Below are 25,740 nucleotides of genomic sequence, written 5' to 3'. Positions count from 1 at the left end.
TTTGCAACATGTTAAAAACCTGTTTGGTGCTTCTCAGTAAATCCACCAAAGGTGCCAGGGACTCTGTGCAATGAAAGGCTCTTTATAAAAATAAAATTTAAAAAAATTAAAATTATAAACAAAGCCATGCAGTAGAAAAAACCCCACCCTGAAACTGGACAGTTTTCACTGCTTCTAATCCCTCAGAGGAGGCTGACCAAGACTGGCATGAAGCTGATGGGCAAGCTGTAGAAATAAGGAAATGGGAAAAAATAAAATAAAACAAAATCAGGATTAAAAAATATTTATTATTAAGGACTTGCTGCTTACTAACAGCTGCTAACACAGATAAAAACACCCTTCACATTAAAAAACACTTGAGCCACTGTTCCTTCATACTGTCCCTGTCAGTGCACACATACAAACAGCTGACTGAATAATTAGGAGGATGCTGGGGTTTATATATTAAAAATTTTATAGTGTGAATATTTTCATTCCATATAAATATTGGTTTAAACAGAAAACCGGAAGCTTGAAAATACAAGAGAGGCTAGCAATTTCAGGAGTGAATAAGACCTTGATATCTACCTGTAGCCTTCTTTACCAGCTTTGTATGTGTCCACTGACACATCAGCCTCCCTCTCTGCAACACTGCATCTCAACTCTGAACTGTATTTCCAGTTCAGTATTATTCCAGTTCTGAGCTGTCCTATTGGCAGTGATTTGAATTTGAAAGATGGATGCTAGCAAATTGAAAACATTTTTGTCCCACAGATTTCAAACTAATCGGAGAACTCAACAACCTGAAGCTGCCTTTTGAGCTCTTTGACATGTCTGAGGGATAGGATACCACCCAGAAGGACAGAACAAGCTAGAGAAGTGGGCCCACAAGACCATCACAAGGTTTAATAAGACCAAATGCAAAGTGCTGTACCTCTGTTGGGAGGTACTGGGAGATGAACAGATCAGGAGCAGCCCTGCCAAGACAGACTTGGGGGTGCTGGTGCATCAGAGGCTGGAGATGAGCTGACAACATGTGTTGGCAGCCCAGAAAGCAAAACGTGTCCTAGGCTGCATCAAAAGCAGCATGATCAAAGGAGAAGCAGGTCAAAGGAGGTGATTCTGCCCCTCTGCTCAGCTCTGGTGAGAACCCACCTGGTGTGCATCCAGCTCTGGGGTCCTCAGCACATGAAAGAATAGGCCTGTTGGAGTGAGCCCAGAGGAGGACCACAAAGATGATCAGAGGTATGGAAGACTTCTCTTTACAAGGAAAAGTTAAGAGAGTTTGGGTTCTTCAGCCTGGAGAAGAGAGGGCTTTGGGGTCCCCTTCTTCCAGCACCTAAAAGGCAGTTATAAGGAAGAGAGAAACAGACTTTTTAGCAGGGCCTGTTATGACAGGACAAGGGTCAATGGTTTTAGAAGGTAGACTCAGACGAGATATAAGGAAGAACTTTTTTACAGTGAAGGTAATGAAACAGATTGCCCAGAGGTGGTAGATGCTCTGTTTCTGGAAACATTCAAGATCAGGCTGGACAGGGCTTTAAGCAACCTGATCCAGTTGAAGTCCCCGTTCATTGCAGGGTATTGTTCAAGGTGACTTTCTTCTCCCAGGTGACTGCCTAGAATTCCTATGAACTCAAATTAAATATATGCAAGGTCAAGGGGAAGAGGTTAGTAACACTGTATAAACTGATTTTTTTTTCTTTGGGACTTTCAAGATGCTTGGATTCAAAAGTTTCTTACTGAAAAGGTTTATAATTACTTCCTCCATTCCTTCCATTTTAGCTTCTTAAATGGGAGACAGGAAAAAGTAATAAATTAGAAATGCAAACTCACAAAAGTATCTGTATTGTTTTTTTTCATTCAATCATTAAAATTTTCTAAAAAAGTAAGCATGATTCTGCAAAGACAAACATTCTGTTTTTAAAAAAATAACTTCTTAAAAGAACAAATTCTTACTGACCAATTTTTACTGACCAAAACTAATTGCAAGGAAAGGAAACAGGGCTGGCCAATTGCTTTCCTGCTCACCACCCAAATCGTAAAATATTTGTGGAAAAACTATCTTGGCCCTAAATTGCACAATCCATTAAGTGAACAAGGTTCTGCTGACTTTACAGGAGCTTGGGCTACATCTTACAGGAGAAAAGCACAGTAATTAAGCATACAGATGGTCAGACATCTCTCTCCAAACACAGCCAAGTTCAGTGATTTGTTTTAGCCATTCAAAAGCAACACGCTTTATACGTCACTCCAAACGTAGCTGTACAACAAGCTGCTGCCTTTCCGGCCTTCCCATCCCACCCTATAACTTTTTGAGGTCCCTCCATCTCTCAGTTGTTCTGAATCTCTCACAGGGACATCCCTGCACCAAGTGTCATGTTCCCTGACACCAAAACACCCAATGTCAAAAGCACTCCATGCTCTTCCCTATTCTCAGCAGTAGCTGTGCAAACCTTTTTCCTCCTCTTCTCACCCCCACGGTTAGCAACTCCCTCACCGTGCTTCATGCTGCAAAGGCCATGGGCTAAGGGGGCTGGAAAGCCCCCGGCACCCCTTTGAGAGAAACCAAGCTCTGATAGAGCAAAGCAGCAGAGAGCCTTGAGGCTGTGACCATGCGGGACAGGTGCAGGGACCCCACCTGGTCCCCAGATTTTACCCCTGGTCAGTTTTTCTGGCTCTGCCAGAGATCAGAAACACACTGAGACATGGCAGAAAATTTGGAGCTGGTCAGATAAAGCCATCAAACCTAACCAGCAAGCACACACCATACTGACACATCACCAGCAAAGGAGACCCTCAGCTGCACTGAGCCAGCAGATGCAGCTACAAGCTACTGCTGCCTCTGCCTCCTCCTCTAGCCTACCTGCAGCAGCCTGCAAACTGTGGACCTGCTGCTGAATATTTCCTTAGCTCTTGGTGCCCTAAGTCTGGGTCACAGTGCTTCATATGTTCTCTCTTTTCTCTTCCTTCATGCATTAATAGCAGGCAGCATTAACGTGATAAGATTGTCACAAGGGGGGAGGTGGGGTAGGGGGGAAGAAGGAAAGAAAAAAAGAAGTGTTTTCCCTAGAGCCTCCCATTTCAGACCTGTAATTGAGAAAAGCAAATAGTATTACATTACTTTGATTAGTATTGAGTGAAACAAGCTCCCATCTTCTGCTTCATCTAAGTCTTTTCATGGAAGACTGAAGATAAGCTGTTTTCTGCCTGCAGAATAGGCTCAGGCAGGTTTTTCTATATGCAGCTGTCAGTGCACATCTTAAAGGGAGGTCAAGTAAAAGAAAAAAAAACTAAAAAATTCTGTCTCTACTTATCTTTGCAGCAGAGTAGAGCTGTGCTGAGTGCTGCTGAGTCTTTTTGGAAACATCCCTGTAAGGCAGAGAGATGGAAATACTGCCCCTTCTTCCCCTGGAAGAGCCTGGGTTAGAAGAGCCTTCCTGTCACAGGCATTGGGTCGCCTCAAGTACTTTGATGATCTGGAGCTATAGCTACGGTAACTAAGCAAGTGTTTAAGGCCTGGACCCTGCTAACAAGCTTATTGCTGTAATTTATTACCACACTACAGTCCTATTCTAGGCATTGATGGCAGAAGCTGTTGCTTTTTTGAGGCCCTGGTGTTTTCTAAGTTAAGTGACAGGGTTGCAGGAAAAAAAAGAAACAATCCAAATGCTGCACATATTCCCTTTTCTGTACATGTTGATATACATTCACATACCAAACACTCACAAACCAGTGGTTTAAAGTGTTACCCATTTTCTGGTCCCTCTTCCTTCCCCTGTTTGTTACTGTCCTCCCAGCAGAGCTGGAAAACCAAGTACGCATTTGTGCCTGTGTTGCTTCCAAGTCTGGCAGCACAGCTTAAACTCATCTTCTACAGACAATCACAGCCTGCTACATAAACTGAACATTAAACTTTGATATGTTTATGGGGACCTCTCTGACCATTTGGCTGCTTGTTTTATTGTCCTTTGCGTATGCAAATGCAAGTCCAGCCTCCTCATCTCTTTCAGTGAAACCACCAGGAACGTCTGAGCAGATCCCTAATTCTCCTTGTAGGACAAAGGGAATTATTTCCACAAACATCTTAAAATTCAAGGAATGGTTTTCCACTTTTCTGGCCTGTGGGATCTGAAATGGCTCAAAAATACTGACATGAATTTATTTATTTACTGCCAAAACCAGCCATCTGAACTGGCAATCTTCGCCAGCTCTTTTCTTTCAATATTTGAAAGTTGTGTTTTCCTGACCAAACAAAAAAATAGTCCATTTAGTTGCATGAGTCAATAAACATAAAATTTTTGTGTCAGTAGTTTCTGCTTTTTAAAAAAGTTTTTACTTTCTCTCTGTGGCTAAGAAATAAAGGGGGAAAAGAAAAAAATGTATGGCAAGAAATTATAGAAGACATTACATAAAAATCAGAGATAATTAGAAAGTTTTCATTTGTGCATAGAAGTAGATTTCTTCCTGGCATTGCAAATATGCCACTCAGTCTAAGCTCTAATGCATTCAGAGAGGGGGAAATGCTGAGCATGTCACAGCCCTTGCTAGTTAATTAGGCTGTGGTTGCCACCACAGCTGAGCTCGGTCTAACAGCTACTGTTGACTAAAGGGATAACCCTCCGTCCTTGCCAATCCTACCATCTCTGCTTGGGCTCCCCAGCTTACCAACCTCCTAGAGACAGCTCAGCTTGCTGAACCAAGAGGGGAGGGAAAAACCACCCAAAAAACAACCCACAAAAAAACCCCAAAAAACAAACAAAACAAAAACCCCAAAGAAACAAACCACAAAAAAAACCACACCACAAAAAAAAAAAAGAAAGAAAAGCATGACTCAGTCCCTTAAAAACGAATATTTTTTGTGTTCTTCATGTCAACTGAACCAACAGGTGCTACTCTCAGTGCAAGAAGGAGCCAGGACCACGGACCACAGCTGTGGAGTGGGAGGGAAGAGGGAGTACATCACTTTCAGTGGTGAGAAGCTACTGGACTGATGCAGTTGTATCAGCACTGAGAAACTCTTCGGCACAATCTGCTGACAAAAGCTGCTTACCAGAAACAGTTGAGATGCATGCAGTTATCCTATCCCACCTCCATCTTGCAATCTCCCTGGGAAAAGCAGCAAGAAACAGCTGGGGCAGCAACTTCTTCCATTCCACCATGACATTTTTCAGCATACTCTTTTCCTCAACCATACCAAGGGATCTGGGTCAGGCTTGCTAAATCCATCCTATCAGAGACATCTCAGGCTGCAGAGATGCACAGAGATTTATGTTACAGGTATTTAGAGAAAGTTTTCTGGGGTGGGGGGGCAGGGGGGGAGAACAAATGCCAACAAACCACAGTTGGCTCCTTGCAATATTTTTACCACTGTTTGCCAGAGGAAGAGTTCATAGTTGTGTGGAGTACCTGTTGCATGGGGCCAAGAAGCAGTGCAGGAGCAGCAAGTGACACCCACAACTGAAGGTAGACTTGCCAAGGGAAGCCCTGACATGAGAGACTCAGGAAAATAATTTGCAAGAAACCCTGAGTCAGAAGCACAACTGCCAGCACATTCTCAAGGAAGAGCTTCTCTTGTTTTCTGTAAGGCAAAAAGTCAGCCTTAGACCTGGGTGAAATTAAAAAGCTGCCAGCAACACATCAATTGATGAGGAAAAAGGATGTCTTTTTTTTTTTATATTAAAAAACTGGTATTTGGTCTCAAAGTGGACTTCTGAACTTGTTAAGCATCATGCCTCTGGGACCACTGAACAGCATCCAGCACCCCAGTTTGTAGCTGCCACATGCCAGCAGCTCTGGCTGATGCTAGCATTCTCCAAAACTAGCAAGGGCAGAAGGCATTTTCCATGTGTCATTTGACTCAGTGTCATTAAAGCATACCTTGAAGATACCAGACTACTCCCTTTCCTCAAAAGTTGTCATGGACTTTTCTGCTAGAGTCTAGCCAACTATATCTTCTCTGATGCATAGAATTAAGAGGTGGTTGAAGACAACATAGAAATATGAGGTCAGATTTCAGTCCTCCTTCTCCTTGCTCACATGCCCAGGCTAGAGCCTGTTTGAAGGAAGATAAGAGATTCCTATTTCTTTCCTTCCCAATTAAACCAGTGTGCCTTGCATAACACAACATTCACTAAGCCAGGGAAAGAGAACAAGACTGAGCCATGCTGTCTGCCCTCATGGCTGAGGTACACAGGGAGAAAGGTTTCTGTCCCCTTTCCAAGCAACCCTGGAGCAGAATCCTTCGTGGATCAGAGGCAGGAGCCAATATCTTACCCCTTCAAAATCAGATTAAATGAGAAATTGGGGCAAATGCTTGTAAGCATTGAGCAGTCTCATAAAAGGGGGCATTGCCCCATCTCCCTCCAGCTGTGTTTTTAAAGCAGCAGCCACCCCAGCACTGCATGCACAGTTCTGGCCCAGCACAGCCAGGGCCACACAGCAGCAGGGCTGGGGTACCACATGTGTGCCAGGCACCCACAGCTGTCTCCCCACACTGAGACCAGGGAACATCTGGGCAGAAACGCATGTGACAGAAGAGAGCTCCATGTGCCTGGGGAGCCAAAGAACTTTGGCATCAGGCAAGCAGAAGTTTCCATAACTACAATTTTATCTCCCATCCAGAGTTTCTTATAGCTCTGGCCCAGTCTCCCTAGAGCTGCATCACCAGCAATTTTTTGCACATCCACAAAAGAGATTGTGTTATCTCTCAACAAAACATAACGTATTCTAATATCCCAGCAGCTGGCCCTGGGATACAGTCTATGGGACTCTGGTTGCTTATGGCCAGTTTACAGTCAGCTTCCCAGAAATATTTGCATGCTTGGGTAAAGTTGAATACAGCAATTAATCTTTAGTTCCAAGTAATCAGAAACATTTAGTCAGAAGCAAACTTATTGAAAGACAAAAGAGGCTCCAGGACTGCCAGCAAAACCAGGATAAATTTCTGAAATATCATGCATTTCATATTCTCCATCATGATTTAATTAAATATGTAAAACAAGAAAGAGCATATTGATTATCAGGAAAAATCCCAAGTTTTGTTTAACTGAGCCTAATACTTCAGAGTTCAGAAGCCCTTTCTGGACTGTCATTATCTGGTTAGAAAATATTTTCCTAACTATAGCTTCTTTCTCCTTTCACTAGAGTCCTTTGCTTTCTAAATAACCTTTCTGGATTTCAGAAGGGGAAATGAGGGACAACTGACCAAGATTAAAGGTCCGAATCTTCTTGCCAATTGAAATCTGCCTCTCATTTTCTAAAGAGTAAGTGAAATCAAAGTTGAATTTCCAAAGGCTGGTCCTCTCTGCCAGTAAAAAGCAGCCATTTGCCAGGCTGTCTTTGGAACATCAGCAACACCACTGCGATCAAACATTTGGGAAGGAAATTGGCTCATCTATAAAGGATTTGGGCAGGACACAGAGAGCTCAGCTTTGCAAACGGCTGCTCTCCTCCTCTTTACAACAGCAGCAAGGTGCCAAACAGATACTGAGGAGTTCACAGCTCCATGAAGTGTGATGGTTTTCACACCTACTACATCTAATGCTAATGCTACATCCATCTATTACCAGATTTTCAACTCTGTAGTACTCCCACGGAAGACATAATAGCAAGACAGAGAGGAAACATACAGTACTGAAGAACTTCATCACAGTGTGATGAAAACTGCATTCTCTCGTGCAGTATATAAGTCAAATGTCTTCTATCAGAGTAGCAACTAGGAAAATTTTATTCTGGTTTAAAAGTAGTATTAAGCCTGGGGCTGACACAATACAGAAAGCATGACTTTTTAAAATACAGTAATTGAAATTTTCCCCTAAAAGACACAAAGGGACAGATTTTTATCTGCCACTAAGTGTGTAGCTCCTGCACAAATCGACACCAATTTATACCAAACAAGACTATATCCCAGTATCTCCAGATCTGTCCAGATTAGCAAGGTACACCATTTTCTGAAAGCAATTAAATGATAATACCATAAAAGTGAGAAAATTCTCTCACAGTGTAACCAACAGCTTTCCTGACAATTACAACACTGCATGCTTTCTCCTTTCTTCCTTTTCAAACTAAAGCTATCCCTTGACATATTTGCTGTGACAAACATCTTGAGATTTTTTTACTGCACCACCATGCTGTCTCTCTCTCTACTGCCTTTTTCTTTGAAGGGATGAGCCCTGTGCTTATAGAGGTCCACAATTAGATTACCATTAACTGCAGTGGAATTTAGGCCAACCTAGATTATACACTAGCCTCTTGGGAGCCCTCAGACCTTGTACCAAAGCCACAAAAATTGGAGAAAATTGTAGCTATCCAAGATAAATATGAAGGTAGGTTACACAGAGATTGCCTATGCCCCTGTGCAAATGTAAGCAAAGGTCTAAAAAGCTGCTTACAAGCTTTAAACAAGGCTATAGTGAAGATAACTGATGTCCTACACACCACAAATTAGGTTTCTTAATTTCACCATAGTCTGGCCCTCTCTTTCAGTTGGATTTACCCAGAGCCCCTTTGGTGAAGTGGTCACTGGCAATGGCTATTAAGCAGTATAAAACAGTATTGAAGCTACTTAATGAGACAGATAACCAAAACTAGAGGCCATGTGCAGGGCTGGGGTACGAGCAGGGCTGTGCTGAGTGTCTCAGGGTGTAGCTGCAGGGTTTCAGAGTTACTACTTGGAGCTGCATGTGTGCAAGAGATAAGCAGCAAAAAATACCACAAGAGCACAGAACAAAGGCAGCAAGGACATATCAGGTACAGCTGGAGAGGCACTTGCCCAGGAATACCAAGGTGAAACTGATGTTTCCACTAGAAGGTGGGCAGGAACTATGAGAAAAGTCACTTTTCCCTGAACACAGTGGGACTCACACAGCAGAATAAACAATTTATGTAATCCTACAGGAAAACTATCAGACCTCAAAAACACTTAACTAAGTCATCAACAGACACAACCCACAAAAGCCTCAAGGACTAGTTAAACAGAAAGTGCAACAACTTTTTTTTACTATCTCTCTTTCCTCCCCCACCTCCCAAAACTTTAAATCAACTTTGTTGTTCTAATAACCACGAACCTTGTTTGATAAAGGAGTTCAGGCTGGCAAGGACAGTTGGGTTAGATTTCGGTTGGCAGCTTTTCAGCAATTTTTATTCTCCAGACTCCTGAAAAGCACTTCCAAAAGTATGTGGTTACATTTGTCCACCACCACAGACACAGCACTGGCACTGACAGGTCTGGGTACCATGTGTAATTCCACTGACCAAGTTGGAAGAAAGCTTCCTCATGGAAAGGTACTTTTAATGAGATTGCTTCACATAAGCCAGTGCCTATGGAGAGACAGGAGCCAAGGCACCACAAATAGAACCATCATCCAGAGATTTCACTGAGACTTTGCCTAGGCACTGGGGTAACAATGACAGGCCAGAGAGAGTTGCCAGAATTCGGGCAAAGAGGCTCTTGCCAGAAACTGAGGTTCCCATGAACAGTAGTTCCTTTCAGCAACACCCAGCATAAAAATGTGCAAAGTCAGGGCAGCTTCATCATCAGGAGGACCCAGAGAAAGCGAGAAGCCACAAGCAGAAGACAGCTTACCCAGAGCTGCAGGGGGTCTCTGGTGGGCCCTTTGCCTGCCTGCACCCATGAGCTGTCTTTCAAGTCCTTTCTCTTCTCCTCCTCAGATCTTGTTGCTTCAGTTCCCATTTTATAAAAATTGAAAGCTCAGCTTTACTCTTTAGGTTCCCTACCACAGATTATAACCATAGCCTGACTTCATTTCAAGGCATATGCTCCCTTTTTCTATTAAAGGGAACACCACCTGAAGCACCAAGACAAGTTCCTTCTGGGAAGGAAAAGAAATGGTCCTGCTGTACTGTAATGTCAATAATGAACTCCAGTAACTCCAGCATTAAAGATGGTAACAAAGCAAAGCTTAGATCAGCAGACTCTTTAAGCACATTTATTAAATATGTGTTTAAGCAATCAGCTAAAACAGAGACAGAGGTGCCATAGTATCATCTAAGGAAGCTGTGTTTCCCCCTTTTTCCCCCCCCTATTTTTGGCCTTCAGAAAATAGCTAGATTTCATATATTGCACAATAATTGAAATTTTCATAGAGAATTCCAGAGTAAATTGGTAAATTGCTAGCAGACTGTACTGCCACAAACTTGTCAGCATTTCTATTTATTTTTTTCTTTAATTTGGTTTAAATTTTTGCTCCATCATCATCTTGTTTTGTAATTTGTGTGTCAGTAACTCTGGTCATCTTGTGACCCTCTGATTTGAGAAAAAGCATAAAAAGAAGCTATTCCAAAGCAAACAGGATTTTCCCCCTTCTCTATTCCAGGAAAGAGAAATTCTTCCCAAAAACCATCATTAAGGAAAAGTCAGAAAGAGTTCAGATTCTTATGAGTGAAGCAAGTAAGCCTGCTACAGTATTAAAAACAATCTTCAGATCAGCTTATGAAGTTCTAGACCTTTTTGGGGAAGAATAGAAACCACTGATAGCATTTTCTTCTCATGAAAACATATTGCACTCAAAGCATTTCAAGTAGCTTTTAAGTAGATTTTCAGTTAAAGGTATGGAATGTAAGTAGCGCTTGACTTTACTCTTTCACCTGTTATCTGTAATCATCTTATCTGAAGGTAGATGTCTTTTTCTTGGCAATTTTGGTTCTTGTCCATTCAAAGTGGCAAAAGCCTCCCCCCCCATTGGGCTGTAATGACCCTTCACATAAGCAAACCAGACGTGGTAATTTTGCTCTCTGTGGATCAATGCCCAGCTACAGTCATGGCACCCTGACGCCCAATCCTGTCAGATCTTGGAAGCTAAACAGAGTCAGGTCCGGTTAGTAGTTGGATGGGAGTCCTCCTGGGAATACCGGGGGCTGTAGGTTCCAGTCCTGAGGACTTCACTGTCACTGTCCAAGCTCGCTCGGCTGTGGTAGATGAACCTTAGGAGTTAAAGAGTGGGGCCAGTTCTGCATACACTGTGCCTCAGCTAAAAAATCCACTGCACAGGCTGAAAGGATGCACCTATGAGGGTAGTGCCCTTCCCCAAGTCTTTATTTGTGAAGCCTAGTCGTGATGATGATGATGGATCAATGCCCAAGTGAGGTCTTCTAAGGAAAATTTGGAGGCAGATTGAAAGCCAGCAGAGGGAGCATTGTAATAGCTCCCCTGTGGGATCATTTCTTGCAGAAGAATCCAGAGACTTCAGCTGGTCTCAGGACCCTATTGTGTAAAGAAATATACATGCTTACAGTAAGCACGCTTACATTGTTTTACTACAATTTCCATGCAGGCAATGGATTTTTTGCAAAGGTCATTGGGTCTAAGCCAGTCACCACTGGGAATATAAATTGTGTGTTCTTCACACTGAATCTTAAAGAGGGGGTGGCTGGTAGATGTGAGAGACAGATTTGCAACTTGCTTCTTTTTCTTGTTTAAAATTAATATGTCCATTTCTCTTTATAACACCAGTAATTCTGGTTCTTCTATAATGCTTGACATCCAGTAATCTCAAAGTATACTAAAGAGGAAGTACTACTGTCCTAGAAGAAATCTAAACCCAGAAAACTAAACTGATGCACATTCACCCCAGCTCATCAAATATATACCACGTGGAAAAAAACCTATTTCAAGAACAAATGTTTGATATGCTCTCAAACATCTGAAAACGGCTTTTGCCCTCCAGTAAAACCCAGGATGCCCAAAGGGAGAAATCCAGACCCTCCACCACTGGGAACTTGATTTCAGTAGAGTTGCTATTTGGTAATGGAGGGGATACTGGTTTTGTACATCTGCCACCTCCATAATAAGCTTTTTTTACAGTCTGGCTCCACCTAATTTTTGGGTTTCACCTACTCAGATGTTTACAGGCACTAACTCCCATTTGATTTTCCTCCCATTGTGGGAAGTAAATGACTCCAACTCTGAGACCAAGTCTGCTTCTGGGAGAAATTTGTCCCCAAGAAGCATTACCATGAAGGAGCCTGTCCTGCAACGGATGTAGAATGGCGATTCCACTGCCTATTCAAGAAGTTGAAAGCCCAGTTCTTATACATCCATCAAAGTCCACTTTAATTGGAAGCCTAAAGCTATTTTACTCATCAGTAATAAAGGAGCAATTAAGTTCACAGCCAAAAATGAATTAATGAGATACTGAAAACAACCTAATTAACTCCTTCATGGGTATTCAGATAGAAACCACACAAAAACCCCACAGGGTGCACTAATTATTTCAGGGGTCTGACTAAAGGGGAACAAAAAAATAGAAAACCACAACATTTGGAGCAAAGGCTAGAATTCTGACATTAAACCATCTTCTCTTATGTACAGTAAGCATAGGAAGCTGTATATGACACTGCACACATGGAAATGCCTGCACCCCCATGAACAGATCAAGAACAACATCAAATGTGGTAATACTAAAATTGAACATATTTGTTCCATTTCCCTTGGCAGATGCTCTGGGTGGCGCTCTCCTTACCATAAGTAGAACAGTTTGGCAAAAGAGCTGGTCTGTTTAAATACCCTCTCAGTGAAAGTAGTTGTTTAGCAAGGATGGCCTGGAAGAGACAGCTCGAGGTATGTGACGTTGTGCAGTGCCTGGCTGAGGTTGACTTACGTGGCACAGTTTGAGGAAGAACAAGAGGGTCTCTGTGTATATGTTAAGGATGTTAAACTGTCATGCTTGACAATTTACATTAACTGTACAGTATTTCAGTGCCACTAGCACAGGAATCCATAAAACCGTTGGGCCAAATTTGCTCATCCCCATGCTTTGATCATTTATGGCCACACAACAGAGGGATAAAATTCTATGGTACAGGCAAAGAAGAGTTTTACTGAGGCTTCTTTGCTCTGGTACAAACATTATACTTGAAATTGAACAAGCAGAAAAACAAGTCTTTTCCATGTGGTGGCAAAATACATCTGCTTTTCAAATTTCAAAACCTGGGCTGTTTTTAAGGAAAAAGCCAAAGGTTCCCAGTGCTCACAGTGGAGTCTCAGCCTGCAAAATTCAATAACCAATCCAGGAAACTCATTTTGACATCAAGTTTCAAAGAGGTTATTGTAAACAAAGAGCAAGCCCACAGAACAATATCATTCTTGATCCCCATTTAAGTAGCAGGAACACAGAAAGGCCTCAGAAGTGGAGACATCTGTATTTATGTAGTGTTTTCCCTGCCTCTTTGTACTCCATTAAATTGCAAATAGTGAAATGGAATTTCTTTTTTGTGTAGATTAGCCCTCGCATCTTAAATTACCCCAAATACAACAATGCCACCATTAAAATATGAGGACGCTTTCTGCAAAATGCTGCAAAAACATTACAATATTTGTTTATAATTAATATCATGGTAATTCAGCCTGACCTCATGGCAGTTCGCAGCAGCCACTACTGGCTCTATTGGAGTTTTTCTTAAGTTAGAGAGCAATGAGATCAGAATGAGGTCCTGAGAACACCACTTACATATGACAGCTTGTCCAGAACCTGATCTCATAAGTCTTTTTTTTAAATTTAGATTCACTCTGGAGCAAGACTTTTGCTTCTCATTCATATACATGCACACACACTTTTTAGTTTTTTCTGTTAAGGCAAGCTAGGTCTAAAGGCCATCACACAAAGTGAGGTATAATAAGCAATTGCACAATGAGTTCTTATTGACAAGATTAGAAAAACAAAGAGGTTTTCTTTTCTCTCTCAGGATGTGCTTAGCTAAACAAAGGCTACCAAGCCTATAAAAGAATATTTTGCAAGAAATAGAGCTTGGGATTCATCTTGTCAAGATGATGGCTAAGTCTTCTATCTGCCTGTCAGCACAAGTATTATCCATACATTGACAGAAAACATTTGTTAAGTAACTTGTTTCAGTATAGCAAAAATGTTTATTGCATGGAACACACTTTTCTACAGGAAACACGTTAATGTTTATTGTGGTCACTAAACCAATCTGTCTAACATTAAGTAAGTTACACTGAGGAACAAAGATACGTGAGTTTTAATGCTAAAAATCACCTTCGTTCCCAGATCAAAATTATTCTGGTTGCATGTCTTTATTTTCTTTTCTAGTTTATTTTGGCTGATTTAAGAAGGAGGCTCATGAAGTCACCAGCACACCCAAAGCTCACATGTATTTTGAACACCACACTGTGACCCCTCCGCTTGCATGTTTGTGCTACTGCTATAACTTTACACTGTCCCAGTGAGTATTTGCTGCAGTTTGCCCTGGAGAAGGTAACGCAGAGCATAATCTATGTATCCTGCAGGTCCTGAGGCTGTTGAAATGCATATACTATCTTGTATGGAGAAAAAATGCCACAAAAACACGGGGCTACAAACTGATCTTGAGCTATATCAAAACAAAGAAACTGAGGCAAAAAGCTATCAATGCCTGTTTTTACTATTCTCAATGTTTCTCATTCAGTGCCACGAGAAAAAAAGTGAGCCTTTCTGGCTCATATAAAAAGGACACGTGACTACTTTTTGTCTATAATGGGACTGGTGACTTCATAAAAAGTAGCATCAAACTTATTTATTACTATTCTTTATGGAAGCAGGACAAAGGAGTAAGAAGTCTTCTCTTCCTCTGAGACAAATATTCACATAGCTTCCCTCTCTGCCACTCGAGGTGGTGCAGTTATAAAAATACAGCATTGCAGTCCTGCTAAATACAGCTTAGTGGAAAAACTAGAAGTGGAAGAACTAGATCCAGGGACACCTGGATTTTATTCCAGTTTAGTCATTGACTTTAGTAGGATGAAGTGACTGCCTCTTTGTCTGCTCCCCTCCTCCTCCCTCTAGTAAATAAATTGTAGTCATAACTTATTATAAATAGCATTGACACTGCAGAAATATTACACTAACCTGCAAGCCTACTGTCAGGTCTGACTAACATTTGAAGCACACACTGAGCATGGCAAAGTACTGTTAACAGTCATAAACTGTTGGGGTTTGAGTTGTACTGATATGGCAGTGCTTTGGTCTCAGTTTTATATTTTACAGCTACACTCTTCTGCTCTTATCAAAATGTGGTATTTAACTGCCAGCTCTGAGGAGTTCCTGTACACAAGCTCCTGCCAAGCTTATGACACATTCCCCACACAGCATTGCCTCCTAGGCTTTTTCTCAGCACGTAGTAGACGGTGTTGACTTTAACAAAGAAAGCATTAAGGATTATTAAAAGCCTGCAAAAACACTTGCTTTCCTGGCATCTCCTTTGGGCTGAATGGCACTCACTTTCCCTGAAAGCAGCAAAGATGTTCTTCTGAAATTAGTTCCTCCTAATTCTCTGATTAATAAATACATGTATTTTCAGATGAGTCCTTGTTTTTCTTAAGAAAGAATCTAAAACCTACACAGGAGGTATAGAGTGTACTTATCAGTGGTCAGTAAACATAGGTCTGCTTTTCTCCTAGAGATGTAGTATTTCAATATTAACACAACATACCTACCCAAAAATATCTAGCCCTAGTCTATTACCAACTGCAGAACTTCCCAGCATAAGGTCAACAAAAAATAAATAAAAAAGGCAAACTTAAAAACTTAGTACCAGAGATCAAAGCCCAAGAAGATCAGTTCTTTCTCCTTGTCCAAACAAAGCTTCTCTGTTGGTTTTGGGGTTTTTTAGGCCACAAAACTCTGAATTTTTCCCACCATGGAAAAATAGAAAAGTTTTAAACAAAACAGTTATTCCAATGTGTTAACATTAAACATCCTCTTCATTTGCATTACAATACATGCTGACCTTAGGCTGTGAGATTAAGGACCTGTACCTAGCATTTCAGTTCTCTCTAGGGGCAATCTTCTGTAGAGGGACAACAAAACCTTGGCACCACAGCTATGTCAAAACTTTGTTAACCTGGCTTGTTCAGCATTTTCTTTTCCTGCTTTGACTCACTATCTACTGTCAAAAAAATACATTTCAGCACCATCCAAGAGAGATCTGTTCCTTCTCACAGCACAGGAACTTTGGTTCTGACAGCTTCTAGGAGTAATTTTCACATGTTGCAGCAGAGAGCTGAGAACAAACGTTCCCGCTCTGCACTCCCTCAGCTGTCTTTTGCTTATAGCAGCTTAAGCAAGATGAATCTCTCTCTGCCTCCCCTACAGTAATGGCTTATTTACATTGCCTGTCTGACACGATTTAGACTGGATTAAACCGCTGTGCAACCACATCTCACATTGACTTACACCCCTGTGTGCTTCCACTCCTTCCATGGCGGGCACACTCCTGACCATACATAGAGCTGCTCTAAGCACCCTCACTATCAGAGAAATAATTATTAAAAAATTTTTTAAAAATTAAAAATAAAAATAAAATACACAAAAGCAGCCAGCTTTCAGCTGGCTTAGAGTGCTACATCAGCTTCACACATGGTCCTGGGACAAGAGTAGGGTGGGAGGAGTGGCTGGGGAAGAGCCATGACAGCCCTCAGTTAGATCAGCTCCAAGAGAGATGGCTCCCTATCCTCAGGTTCTTTTGAAAATGGGACTGTGACTTTAAGTGCCGATGTCAGGAGTGGCCAAGGGCACAGACACAAACCAGGTGCTTGTAGCTAATGAATTACCCTGCCAGATCATCTACTGAGGCAGAGTCTGCCTGTGTGCTCTTCGTCCACAGCAACTACAAGGCAACCTGAGCTATCCTCACCTTCGGGGCTCAGGCTTAACCTTGAAGTCCAAATGGCATGGGCTTAACCCTTCAATCCTTCTAAGTTAACTGAAGAATGCCTCCCACTTGCTAATGGTATGTGAAGAGATCAGCTGACACAGTGTCCTGCCACTTAGCTCTATAATACATCTTGGATTTAAGGAATAGCAATTATTAACTCGCCCATCCCTTGGAGCCTCCTGAGGGGGCTGCAGAGCAGAGGTGTTGTGCTGGTATAGCAGGAGCAGGTCTGCAAGTGAGACGTGTAGCCAGACAAAAAGCTGGGTAGTGTGACTGAACTTATTTTTTTAAAGAGGAATTCAACCTTAAATTCAGAAATTTACTTAGAGTTATTCCCTTAAAACAAATAAACACACTAAACCAAACCAAACCTCAACAAAACTTTTGAATAATTTTAAGTAATTCCGCATGAAAATTTATAAAAGCAATCTAAATATTCCCAAATAGGCCATTACAATCAGAAGCTGAAGTATTTTAACCATTGAAAGCAGTAGTAAAAAAAGTACCAAAGGGATAACAGGTTCCACTTGTCATTCCAGAACAAGTCTCTCTGCAGTTTATTAAACTAAAGCTGAAATACAATTTTTTCAAAACTATGCAATGATCTTATTTAAGAAACAGACACTTGCAATTCAGCCTGACACTAGAAAAAGACATGTATTTATTGCTCAAGTGTTCTATCAGAATATCACAATAAATTCACTTGTATCCTCTAGAGATGCAAAGAAAAAATTCATTAAGATTATACAAGACTGTACATTGCACTACCCTGTAATTTTAAAGACTTTAAAGAAACCCAGCCATACTCAGCTCAAGGTGTCACAGCTGCCCTTCTCAACAGTTCCCTCACCGTGGTTTGCAGCAAGGAAAAAATAAATCTTAAACAAAACAAAAATAACCCATATAGCAGCCAACAGATGGGGAGAAGAAAAAGAAAGGGAGTAATGTGGAAATAAAAAAGAAAGAAAAACATAACCCAGAGAACATTACATCAGTTCTCCTCCCGGTTTTATTTAAAACACACGTGCCATCACTCACAGCTCTGTGGTTAGTGGAAAATATGACTGCAACTTCCATGGTGTGTGGGTTACATAAAAAAAAAACGACCTTTCTTTGGCACAGCTGACTTTGGCTGCCAATGGAAGGAAAAAGGGTGGCATATTTGTACAAAACCCTCGTGTTTTGGCAGGGAGGATAGTCCTGGGTGAGCCACCTAGCTATGTTCTGTACTTTAGCAGAAGCATACACACCATTTGACTTCAGCACAGAGGATAACACAAAGAGCACAGCATAAAACACAGCATATTTCTACATCTAAGCAAACAATAATAACAATAATTGAATTATCAGTGAAAAAGCCTTTATAAAATAAATTATTTAGGACAACAAACATTTCAGCTTTGACTACCTACAGAGCAAGGATAGACAGTGTAAAACATTCATCCTGAAAGCAAAATACTACCTGAGTTTATGCCTTAAGGATGAATTAGCAAACACCCCTTAGACTGTTATGGTACAGGCAAGTTGTTCAAACTCAGAGCCAAAAAACAAAGCAACATTCAAAACTCTGGCAAAGCCCAAGTGTTACCCATTCAAGGGCTTGGTTTTGTGTGTGCACATACAAGAGGAGCAAAGATACAGAATAAAAGACATCTAGATGATTTCCTGTGCTTATCCATAGCTCTACACCATCTGACATTGTGCAACTAGTTACCATGTCAGTTGAAATTTGACTTCTAGAGATGAGTATTTTCAGAAGGGCCCAGGCTCACCATTCAAAAATCATTAGCCAGCAACCTTGAGAAAGGCTCCAAAATGCTCTCAAGATTTAAACCAAACCAAACCACTATGATTTTCTCCTCTTGTCTTGTAGATGTTTAGGGCTTACATTTGCAACTTCTCTGAAGTAATTGTCTTTAACCAAAAGGCAAATTTTTTTCAGGCTTCCAGGACATCATCATTAGAAAAGCACCAGACAGCAACAAAAGGCAGTGCTGTGACTCCCCTGACTAAGGTTTGCAAGCACAGCACACTATCCCTGCTCTTGTGTATTCCCAGGGGCCTTCTATGTCAGGAGTTCAAGCCCAGCTCTGACACACAGATGAAGTCATACCCACTAGCAGCAGCATTCCTGGCCTCTGCTTGCCACAGGCTGAGTCACAGTGGCCCACGGAGCATCCCACACTTGCATTTCCATCACTGGGACTGCATGACACACAGGGGACAAGAATGGGAAGCAACTGGATGCTGCATAGGGACACTTGGGTTGACTTTTCCTAGGGGATGCTCCGCCTTCTGGGGCCATGGCCATACTCCTGAGCCACCTACATGCATCACCAGGGAGGATGGGAGATCAGGACTTAACTGGCCTTTCTCCATCTCTGCACCTGTGCTTTAATTTTTTTTTTTCAGGCCACAAATTAGGTGACATAAACACACAGCAAGAGCTGTGGCCTATGATTATCCTTTTTCCTCAGTGAATGGGTAGCAATGATGTCTAATTAAAAGAACAGCAACAAGGAGCAAGGCACAGTGAAGCCACCCCTCAAGCTCCAACCACATAACGCTCTGCACTCTTAAAAACTAGTAGAGACATCCCACCAAAGTGACTTTTGTGAAAGGTGCCTCAAGACAAGTTAACATTTGCTAATTGCAGGCACTGTCTTCAGTCTAAGGCAACTCCTCAGTAACTCACTTCACCTAGATGCCAGTGGTTGGATCAGAAAATGAACCTGTGCATGAAATCTGAAAAACTCATGTTAAGTGCCAGCGAAGTATCTGTAATAAAATGATACAGCTGCTCGCAAACTGTTCATCTACACTAGTGTCAACAAAAATATTTAACTATATTAGACCTACAAAGTGACATTGTCCTGGTGACAAATTTCATATCCAAAAAAATGGTGGTGCAGGAAAGCCACATTTGGTTTTGATTTTGTATAAATCTAGGGTGTCAATCTTTTTCACACAACTCTACTGCTGCTTCTTCTATTATTATCCAAGGACATGGTACAACAACAGGCAAGAGACATATATATATGCTTTTTTTTTAAATGTCACTCTAAAACCCCTCCAAAATCTTAACAAAAACATGATACATGATTTGCCAGATCACATATGGCTTTTCAACTTGTCCTAGTTCAGCAGGTGGGACCAGTTATCACTGTGTGGAGGTGATCAAAGCTGTGTATTCTACCCCCTCTATTCATTTCCCAAGGACAATGGACCGTTAGCAGCAGCTGCCCAGGGAGTCATTAGCACCTTCACACCCAGCCTGGGGGAGCGTGGCTGTTAATGGGCCATCAACACTTCAGGGATACCCCATGACTCCCAGAGTTAATCACCCATTGTGTGAGTCCCCGCCCTGGGGGAGGGACTGGGTGCTCCCTGAGGGTACATAAGTGGTAAGAAGACATCAGGGACCTCTTGTTGGATCCGGAGGAGCAGCAGGACCTCAACAGGAGGAGACAACCACTCTCGACCAGACTACGACTGCCACTCTCGACCAGCCTACAGCCATCACCTGCACCAACAGGTTTTTCATTTCCTTTTGTTCTGGACTTGGGGGAGCCATGCAGGTCTCAGCACAAAGGCAAACAAACCCCTTTGGGTTTGTGCCCCAGGACACTGGGTTATATTGCTGGGTTTTGTGAGTTGAACGTAATTTCCCTTTGTGTCAGTGTATTTATTGTAATATTATCATTAAATTGTAGCTCTGACTTATAATCTCTCTCATGTTGAGTTCATTTCTTCTGCCAGTTTACCTTTAGACCTGCACACAACTGAACACAATCTGAGTGAGTTTTAAAACAAATAATGAAATATATAAAGTTCCAAGACGCAAGAAGGTTTACCCATTTGTTTCTTTTTTTTTTTCAGACTTGACAAAAAAAAAGGCCTGTTCACTAGAGGCATTCACCATTGGACACTAAACCTTTGATGAGCGTCAAGAGGGCAATTATCTCTAAAATAAAGACTTTTGTATATCGCGGGTTCCACATTCTAAATTCAGTCTGAGAAGCAGGAGGAAAAAACGATTCAGACGTCAACAGTGAATTGGCCAAAGGTCTCTGCGTTACAGATATACCACTGTTACATTTTACATGGCATTAGGAAGCGTGGCAGTCATTTGACCTACCAAACAGCAAGCACTTTTGATGCAAAGCCTAATTGTCACTTATACTTTGTCACGCCATTTAGTTTCAGTGATTTCCTGAACTCTTCAAGGAACTATGCTAATGTTCCAATTTTACTTTTGTCAGTATCAATGAGATCCTCATTAAAACCAAACTGTCAAAATTGTTTTGATACCACTTTCCTTGACAACATCTGCTCAGTTTCCCCTGTTGTCACCTTGACTGTGGGAAATAAGATTAAAAAAATCCTCACAAAAATGCCATGACTACACTTTATCTGCAAGAGACATTAAGCAGCGAAGGGAATTGAGGTTTAGAGTGCTTTCTTCAAAAGCACAATTCTTAAATGAGGATGGATAAAGTGGTATTCCACAGAGTCCTACTAGCTCTAACCTACATTTCCTCCATGCAGATTGTAAGTAAAGGTAACAGTTTACAAATCATGTTCCTATTCACTATGTTTTAGGGACCCAGAATATTTTATATTCAATTCTGTTTCCTATCTTCCCCAATCAGTTTTAGCAAACAGAAAACTGACCTCACAACCTACTGCCAAAATGCAACAGAGGTTAACATCCACAGATATAAACTGCTGAGGACTGGAGACACATCTCATTCAGTGAATGTACCAGAAACACAACAGCCTCAGAGAAAAACTTGCAGCCTGTTGGGAGGGATAACAGTTTTGGCTTACAGCTAAATCAACTAGGCAAACATGAGCTGGGCTTCTAAGAATGGATGACTGGGAATAAGGCTTTAGGGGTAATTTGCTTTTCCAGTAATGACATTCATCACCATTAATGAGCTTCTACAATCTCTTAACACTGCTTAAGCTGTGTAAATTTAAGAATAGAACTAAATTTCTCTACATATCTTAAGAGAAATCAAAATTCATTATTTTTACAATACTTGATTAATATAACTAAAAATTAAGTCCATCCAAGAGGAAAGCTTGCATGGAATCACTGCAAGCTTTCCTCATTGTAACAGGCATGAACTTCAACTTGGAGATGAAGAGATTAAGAAATTTGATGTGCTGTGTGCTCAGTCCTTAGTTTCTGTGTTACGTGACAAATATGGAATTCCATGCTAAATTAAAAGAAAGAAGCCACCAATAAAGAAACAACAAAATTAAGCACAGTTCAGTCACTCATGGTTTCAATTTGAAGTCACTTTGTCTAACTGTGAAACAATACCAGCTTTGAAACACCACCCTGTTCTGTAAGTATTTGACAGACCTTAAATTTGCAACAAAAGGGAGTCTAAACAGTGCTGTTCAATAAGTTTGGCAGAAAGTTTGACTTAAATGGTTAAATCACCCAAAAGCCAGTTTCAAGTCAGTAAATAAACTTTAATTGTCAAAGGAAATTAACTGTAACTGCCTTTTGTTAAAATCTATTTGTGTGTTACCTGACAGATTTCCTGGTTTTCAGGGGCTTTCTTCAAAGCCAGGTACACCAGCATCCAGCCTGATATATTGACTAGCCTTCTTTTTTTAAAGGGCCTGAAGTTAAAGGTACTTCATTATTCAGGTCTCAGCTTTTGTATTTTTGTTATTGTTACTCTGAGTTTTCATTTAAGATATAGGCAATTTTAAAATATTAATCGTTTTCAGACTTTCCAATAAAACACAGAAAATTCCAAAAGTGTAAACAGGCCATACAATGACACCTCCATGTCAAATTACCAAGTCTTATAACACAGCTTCATGATTTCCAAATGGATCAAATTAGCAATACTAACTACAACCAGTCAGAAGTCAACCCTAACACTAAACCTGGTGATAGCACAACACCAAGCATTTGTGATTACAAGCCAGCACTCAGCAGAAAACCTTTTCCTGTGTTTTACAACTCTCTTAAATCAGTTAAATTAGATTGCAATACACTTATGACTCTAATCTTATTGCTTTCTACAATTCTTCTTACCAAACAAAATTAAATCTCTATGCAAATTGAACTTTCTGAGTAAAAATAAAAAGAATTCTCATAACAATGATGCACAGTTACACAGTGTTATATAGAAGAATACATCTTCAGTGATCTCACCAGCAGTCCTACAGTGGCTGAGAGGTAACATGGAGTGAGCAGGGAAAGGGTTACCCAGGGCATGGGTGAGGACCAAGAGCAGATTTAAAACACAACAGCTTCTCACCTAGGCTCACTCACCAATGCAGTGTGTGTTACAAAACCAGTTTGGACAAGTCTTACAGGGAGCAGTGCAGGACTACTAGTGACAGTGCTAGTGCAATGCTTACACTGTGGAAATCCACCCGGTCACAGGGCTTTTATGGTTCCAGTATGCTGTTGCAGTGGAATGTGGATTACATCAGAGAAGGTACCCTCCTTCTGAAAGTGAACAAACTATTATTACTGTTATAACATGAGCATTTTGCTATCTACCTGTGCAGAGTGCCATGTGAAATCATTCTGCCTTCAGGTGGCCTTAAGGGTGAATGCTTTTGGAAGAGCAGACTAATATAAAAATAGGAGGTGAATAAAAAGGGAATGAAGGGAGTCTACATGTCACCTGGTCACACAAACAGTTCACATGCTTTACTGACAGTATATCCTATAATTAAGGTCATTCAAGGTTTGGCATCATGAAATTCTACCAGTTAAGAACTTTGGTAAATTCATATAGTTTAGCCTGAAATGCTTCATATCAGTTATCTGCCTTTGGTTGATATTTCTGTTTTCTAGAGAAAACAGCTTAGCTCTTTCTGAAAATGTGATTAACAAAAAAATTCAGTCTTTCTTCAGCCTATCATAACCCCTATATCCTCTTACTTCAAGTAGTCCTAGACATCTACAAACTGTGAAGTAAATAAAATAAGCCTGCCCTTGCCTCTTCTCTGGTAGTTCAATCAACTAAAGAAAACAGAACACACTAATTTCACAGAAACCAAAGTGAACTATCCTGTACAATCATTAAAAGCCTACTCTGATTTCCTAGGCAAGTGATTCTACATTATGATGCACTTTGCAAAACTGCTGAACCTTCACAGCAATAACTAACATCAACAGGTAAGGGGTTTGACAATATCCTAGGCTATTACTAAACACCAATGCAGCACTTCAGTCCACACATTGGATCTATGTCATTAGTACAATTCACCCTTCTCTTTCCTTTCCCCCATGTTAATGTCTTTTCCAAGCAGGCTATCACAGCCCCTTGTCACGGGCACATCTAATCCAGTGGCAAACATGAGCCTGAGATATAGCAATAGCCTTACTGGGATAAAATTCTGCCCAGTTATGTGCTGGCATGGACAGTTCTAGAAAATAGGTAGCACAGATATAAGGCAGCAAAACCCCTGCTGCAGGGATTATCTCAGATGACGAAAGGAGCAACTAGTCAGCCACCCAACTGAGAGGTGTAAAATGCACCCTCTGCTTGAGATTATCACCCTTGTTGTGGAAATGAAGCAAAGAACAAGACCTTGCATCCACCACACCAATTAAGTGAACTTTATCTGCCCTGGTAGGACACTCTGCCTCCAGCTACCTACACCACTCTGTCACCCAACACAGCTGCATGGTAGCAGAGAGAGAAAGAGAGAAGAAAGGTGACCTTCCACCGTCACAGGTTACAGATTAGCATCTTTATTCAAACTGCTGGGAGCAGCAAAAATCTGGCCACATGCCACCTTCTTTCCACCTCTACTAAAGCCATGACAGAGGAACAGGTCAGACTGCCAGCAGCAATACTGGTGGTGCCCTTTCCTATCTAGGCAGCAAATTTCGTACCTGCCTGGGGCAGTGGAAAATCCCTGTTCTGGCCCTGCAGACATGCACATCAAGATGGTAGAACCGTAGTGCTGACATGAATTATTTTAGCCATTCTGAGCAAAAGAGTAAGTTTTTGCAATGGTGTCTAGTGACAAGGGGATTATTTTGATACAAAAGCAGTGGCATCCAGATGTAACAACAAAATAGAGCCATCTTACTCCATAAGGAAGGAAATGTACCACTGCACCTGCATATATACTCCAGAGAGAGAGAGAGGGTAGAGACACAGCACCATTAGTAGTTCTCCCTGGCATTTTTTAATTCCTTCTTCTCAGTGCCATCCCACTGATCAGAAAATATTTATCATAGGAAAATAATGAACAAAAACCAAGTACTTTGAAAATATTATTGGGATTAATTTCTCCACAATTTTTTTAATGCTTTAACTGCAATTTTGCCGAATTTGGAAACAATTTTATCAAGGGGCAGGTCAGACATTAAGTCAGTACTTGCTCTTTCTGCAGTGCCCAAAGCTCACCTTTTATACCAGGACTGCTCACTACAGAGCTGGTAGGCAGAAGGTGGTGGGGAAGCCAGAGGTTCCAAGTTTCCAGAAGAGTTCCTGGGAAGTCAGGGGACCTCAATAATTTTGGACAAGTTATCCACTTCCAAGACCAGGGTGTGGGTGAGGTTTTAATTTTAATTATATTTTTGTATTATATACTTAATATATAGTTTTATATTAACATATCTATGCATATATATAATCTTCAGAGAAATTTTCTTGCTTAAGTTACAGAGAGTAATTTCTACATCATTAACTCAAGATTCTTCTCTTTTGGGATGCTAGTAGTAAAAACCTTTAGCTTTTTTTAAAATAAAATCCACCTCTCCAACAAAGCACTGGGGACACTGCTCAGGAGCTGTAACCTCTCCAGCCAACACAAATGCACCTAAGAAGTGTTTGCATCTGCTCCTCTATACCTGATCTAAAGTTAACACCAACTCTGCACAGACTGATATAAAGGGCTTTGAAGGCGCATATTTTCAACTCTGGAGATCCCTCTCTCCCCCCCCTTGCAATGCTGTCTGCAAACCTTTTCTCTTATACTGCTAAAACACCATCTCCTCAGATCTTACTCAAGAGCCTGCCTTTGCTAAAAGCCATACATTTTTGTCCCAGTACAAAGCTCCACCTTTTGATATAATTAATACACAAAACA

The sequence above is a fragment of the Pithys albifrons genome, chromosome 2 (assembly GCF_047495875.1).
Source record: "Pithys albifrons albifrons isolate INPA30051 chromosome 2, PitAlb_v1, whole genome shotgun sequence".
NCBI lineage: Eukaryota > Metazoa > Chordata > Aves > Passeriformes > Thamnophilidae > Pithys > Pithys albifrons.
The sequence above is the reverse complement of the archived record's forward strand: the minus strand, read 5'-3'. Positions refer to the sequence as shown.